The sequence below is a fragment of the Lygodium microphyllum genome, chromosome 10 (genome assembly GCF_053477565.2).
Source record: "Lygodium microphyllum isolate KBCC chromosome 10, Lygodium_microphyllum_v1.1.10, whole genome shotgun sequence".
Classification (NCBI taxonomy): domain Eukaryota; kingdom Viridiplantae; phylum Streptophyta; class Polypodiopsida; order Schizaeales; family Lygodiaceae; genus Lygodium; species Lygodium microphyllum.
In genome coordinates this window covers 2,943,136-2,949,328 of record NC_141144.1, presented here as the reverse complement: position 1 = coordinate 2,949,328, position 6,193 = coordinate 2,943,136, and positions in this window count along the sequence as shown.

Sequence of the window (6,193 nt, the reverse complement as noted above, 5' to 3'; positions counted from 1 at the left end):
TTGGTATGTGCATCAAAAAATGAGCACCAATATATCTATCAAAATGTCCATCACAATAAACATTGATATATGAATCACAATTTACCAACACACAGACGAATATATATAACTAAATTTAGCAAGTGTGAGTGATTTGGGGATCCTAAATTAACTAGGGAGACCTTCTCAATTTCAAGGATGACCTACCCACATGGGTGCAAATGGAAGTCTTTTAAAGTATATCTACAAAATAGTATTGAAATCTTAGATAAATGTACTAATGTGTATATAGTAATGAGTGCAAAGACAAAAAAAATTAGTAGGGAACTAGCCACTTGCATGGCCAAATCAATGTTGACTATTTTTACTATTCTCTTAGGCATTGACTACCTATTCACCTAACAAACATGACATAGTACATTACCAAAGTTCAATGCATCCAAAAGTCTAACATGGAAAGCTAAATACAATAAGAATATAAGCATTTTATATATACATATACATATACATATACATATACATATACATATACATATACGTATACGTATACGTATACATATATATATATATATATATATATATATATATATATATATATATATATATATATATATATATATATATATATATATATACATATACATATACATTAGTCCAAGAAGTGAATGTCGTGGGGCATGAGGGTCCCCTCAGAAGATATATAAGTGGTATGTGGCATGAGGAAGCCCCTACAAGTCGACACCTCTCAATAGCTCCTTATAAGAAGCTTCTTGCACTACACGACCAATAAAGCTCTAAAGAGGAGGATTGCCTTAATGACAATGACTATCAAATGAGCCTCCATTCTTGCATGATAGTCCCAAAATTTAAGCAAGTATTTTTGCATGATAGTCCCAAACTTCTCTCTCTCTCTCTCTCTCTCTCTCTCTCTCTCTCTCTCTCTCTCTCTCTCTCTCTCTCTCTCTCTCTCTCTCTCTCTCTCTCTCTCTCTCTCTCTCTCTCTCTCTCTCTCTCTCTCTCTCTCTCTCTCTCTCTCTCTCTCTCTCTCTCTCTCTCTCTCTCTCATTTCTACTATACTCTGTCCCGTTTGTGTTTCAATAGAATAGCCTTACAAGGCCAAGCTAAGCTTGGTTTGGCTAGCCTAGGGGTACATAGACATAGGGTTAAGTGTAATGTAAGATAAATTGTCTACCATATCAAGCTCTCAGGTGATAGAAGGGGAACTATGATATATTCCTTTGATAATCAAAAACCTCATTACCAGATTGTTATTGTCGAGAGTGTCAACATTGTTTGCATGGCATCTCGTAGCTTACCTAAGGGGCAAGTATAGGAGACAATTCATGATGAAGCCTAGCCTGGGCTGCACTATGCATAAGCCTTACCTAGCCTACAAATAAGCTTATGCTTAGCCTAGCCTACACCTAAGCATATGCCTATCCTACATCTAGCTTACTCATAGCCCAATGAAGCCTAACATATCTTGCCCTAGTCTAAGCATATTAACCTAGTACTAGTAATATAAGATGCCTATCTAATGCACCTTTCATGGCACAATTTTGATAGCCCAGACCTCGCAAACACTATTCAAAACTCCCTTGGAATATCATGGATGTTACTGCCTAGGATCGCTTGAGTCCACCTTATAGGGAAAGGTCTGCCCCATTCACACAAGGATCGACCTGAAAATAAGATTCCTAAATAATGCTAAGGTCACCTAACTATTTACAACTACTTATGCAAATCAACCCAAACTGAAGCGGCATCACACTTGGTTCAAAGTAGTGATAATTTAGGGGGATCTAGCACGTTGACCCTTATGCCCATAAGGAAAAGCCTCACCCTAACACACTAAAATGATGGGAGGTTGGATTCTAAGATAATCTTCCTATGATGGTCAACATTTTGGCTTCTCCTACTTGCTCCTAATCTATCCTTTTGAGAAAGACCTCTTAGCTTACCTAGACCAACCTACCATAGGATGGATCCCTAAGGGATCCACCCTCCTGCTTCCCTTTTTGTGATGGGGTTTCTTAATTGTCTAGTTACCTAGTTCATTTAATTCAACACATACAAAAAGGTTTTGTAACTAGCCTACTAGGTACCCACTAGGTACAAGGTTCATTTGCATAATTTAATCATATAACATCAAAATTATTTAATGATAATAATTTCTAGAAAAGTGATTCTTTATTTTGAATTGAATAGCTTGTTTTATTGCATCAAACTAATCATCCATATAGGAGTATGCCCAAAGGTGATACCATCAATCCGCCTACAGCTAGCATTAAGGCCTTTTGTGAGAACCATCCCAAGCTTGCAAGACTTTAGACTAGTCCTAGTTGGCCAAGGGATTCATGGCCAAAGTGCCCAAGCACCCTATCATCTCCTAGTTAATATGCAATCCCTACAAAGGGACCTCTCATGTTTGGAGCTAGTTCTAGCATCCAAAGTAGACAACAATAGCCCCTTGGTGAAGAACTCCTATGATTAGCCTCGGGGGAGTCCTATTATGTATCCAACCTCAACCTAATTTAACATAAATCCTAATTAGAATACAAAAGCACAACAATATTTTCTAATACATCAAACAATCCTTGAGATACAATTTATGCAACTTGGAACTTGTTCTAGGTATCAACCTTCTAGCTTGAGGATCCATTGTCTTATGGAGTTGACATGAACTTAGGGGGAGGTGTTATCCTAGCCCTTGAAGGGATTGTGGTCCTTTGGTTATTCTAGTATCCTTACATCTCTTTTGGCTTCTTTTCTTAGGGACCAAAGGTTCCTTGACTCAAATACTTGGGATTTAAAGATCATCAAAGTCCATTTTGGTTGTAATTCTTCTTTAAGAACCTTAGTGTTTATCCCTCACAATTTGTAAGCCTACAAAGACCCTTTCTACTATGCAGGTTTAGGGAAGGACGTCCCTTATGCATGTGCTGCTCCTTTATATTTCCATTGTATTGTTCTAGTTACTTAACCCTAACTCTTGGATGATTGAAGGAAAAATACTAGCACTTTCAACAACTAAATAGAAAATCTTATAGGCCACATTGGGGCTCTATCTAGCCTAGATGGGATTAAGTATACCCTATTTTCTTTAGGCAAAAACTTGATAGAGTTAACTCAAGTCCCTACCTTTAAAAGTAATTCAATATCCACATAACTTTAATGCTATGAACCTAGTACTCTTGAAGTAGGGGTTCTACTAGTTCTTTAATGGACTATACCTCCTTCCCATTATCTAATGTTCAATTTCTTTTTTATACTATCATTCATAGATACTAAATTTCACATAAATTTCTATAACTTATCATGTTATGATTGTATTTTCTTCATCACAAAAGGGAATGGTCCTTACAATGGACATTCCCCCCTCATGCATTATCATAAGAATCTACCTACCAAGCTATGAAGCACCATAAGGTGTTTGAAACCCTAGAGTTTGCATGGCATGCATAACTAATTTATCAAGAATAATAATGTATTTCTCACTAAGATATTAAAATATGTTGTGAGCACAGTGAAGAAAACCTAAATTTGGCTCAATGTGACATTCTCCACACATGTTGCCTCTTGTCCGGCTCTTGTGTTTCTTTGCTTTGGGGCCATCATACATGAGCTCTACTACTTCATTACGCATTTCTCTCCTTATGCTATTTGATAGCCTTGAAATCATGCATCCTTCAAATTTGAGCCTTGCAAGGATATGAGGAAAAGGTTTGATAGATAGTATGGCTACATTAATTTATGCTTGGCTAGAGTGTGGCCTTTGTGCAAGATGGTTTCTCCAAGCTTTAAAGGGTAGATCTTCTTGAAAGATATGGGAGAGGGGATGTAGGTGGTATAGGATTTCTAACACATGGGTTATGAATTTGAGTAGGGAGGGTAGGGCAATTCCGACTTTGGTAGGAAGATAGGAACTTGGGGGAAGGATTTGTAGTGATAGATAATGAGGATTATGGTTATAGTGATGAGTACAAGTGAAGAGCGGAAGATGAAGTCCCTTGGAGTCCCCTCTCTCTCTCTCTCTCTCTCTCTCTCTCTCTCTCTCTCTCTCTCTCTCTCTCTCTCTCTCTCTCTCTCTCTCTCTCTCTCTCTCTCTCTCTCTCTCTCTCTCTCTCTCTCTCTCTCTCTCTCTCTCTCTCTCTCTCTCTCTCTCTCTCTCTCTCTCTCTCTCTCTCTCTCTCTCTCTCTCTCTCTCTCTCTCTCTCTCTCTCTCTCTCTCTCTCTCTCTCTCTCTCTCTCTCTATAAATCCCCCCTCCCCAAGCATCTGTTCTTGCATGGAGGAGGTGGGGAAATTACAAGTAAGAACTATAACTATAAACCTATTATTACAGACTAACCTACTCACGAACCTATTAAGATGACCCACTAGTAGTACTAATGAAGTACTACTAACACCCTAAACCCTAAAGCTATTGCTACTAACATACTAGTCTACTTATTAACTATTAATCTACTAATATGATTAATCTCCTAGCTACTAATATTCATGAATCTACTAATCACTGCCGCTACTACCAATCTACTAACTAACCAACCTACTATTCTATTACTTGATAATCATAACTACTAACTACTACTCTATGCCAAATAACGATCTTACTCCACTAATCTACTAAATAATATACCCAATGTGCTAACCATACTACTAACCTACTAAAGAACATACCTAATGTACTCATTGTCCTATTAATATACTAATTGGCAATCCTAATAATCCATAAATGATATATCTCATGAACTAACTAATCTATCAGCCCTAATCTACTAACAATTCTACTAGCCCTAGTAACTAACTAGTTTGTTAACCCTAGTAACTAACCAACCTATTAATCTACTCCTAGTAACCTCATAATAGGTTAACCTACTAATTTCCTAACCTAATAATCTAGTTACTAATAATCCTAATATGATGACCTCTAAACATATTAACTTCAAGGACCTTTAAACTAGTAACCTATTGTGCAACTAACCGTTACTAAGCTAGTAATACTACTAACCTACCGCTGCTATGGTTGATGTGCTACTCAGTGCGAGCATGTTGACATTAAATCTCTACTCTAAACATATTAGCCTAATCATTAACTCAATCATTAAGTACCTTGAATATTGGCTTTTTCAATTAGTTTCATAACTATTATGAGGAGGAGGAGCACCTTAGGAAATAAGAGAAGGAAGACATAGCCCTTGCAATTAAAAGATCGTTGGAGTAACCCTCAAGTGCAAACGAGTTGGCATTGATGAGCCTTAACGTGGGAGGCTCTTCAGAAGTAGGCAGTAGTGCAACAAGACCTATGCCAAGACCACCAGCTATGGGCAAGAGTAAGACTCCAATTTAGAAACATCTCCCACTTTACTAATAGACATTACACCACCCATCCTATCCCCATAACAGTAGACTTAGCTAAACTAGTCTCTTTGGCCAAATGGTAATGGACCCCTTCAATCACTATATGTGTAATGAATTAAGCCCTAAGCAAATTCTAACTAAGAGTCACAAATAACTCATTGTACAAGGGATGTAGGCTAGCTCCAACACAAGTCCAAAGCCTTACATCTAGCTAAGCTAGAAGAGCTTTCTGAGAGCAATCGAGATGTGTGTGTGTGTGTGTGTGTGTGTGTGTGTGTGTGTGTGTGTGTGTGTGTGTGTGTGTGTGTGTGTGTGTGTGTGTGTGTGTGTGTGTGTGTGTGTGTGTGTGTGTGTGTGTGTGTGTGTGTGTGTGTGTGTGTGTGTGTGTGTGTGTGTGTGTGTGTGTGTGTGTGTGTGTGTGTGTGTGTGTGTGTGTGTGTGTGTGTGTGTGTGTGTGTGTGTGTGTGTGTGTGTGTGTGTGTGTGTGTGTGTGTGTGTGTGTGTGTGTGTGTGTGTGTGTGTGTGTGTGTGTGTGTGTGTGTGTGTGTGTGTGTGTGTGTGTGTGTGTGTGTGTGTGTGTGTGTGTGTAATCTAGGATCCATGTATGTAGTAGGAATCTATAAGGTGGCACTTGACCTATGTACTCATCTTCTAAAAATGCCCTAGGCCCTAAAATTCATTCATTATAAAACCACCCCTACCATCCTCAAAATGTTCCAAATATAATAGGATATCTCGAAACAAAAATACAAAAGACAAATAGCGAACCAACAATTGGGACTCCATAAAGTGGTAGTGCCATCAATGTATCAACAGTGGTGGCACTGCACATATCTCTTGGGTCCCAAGTGAAC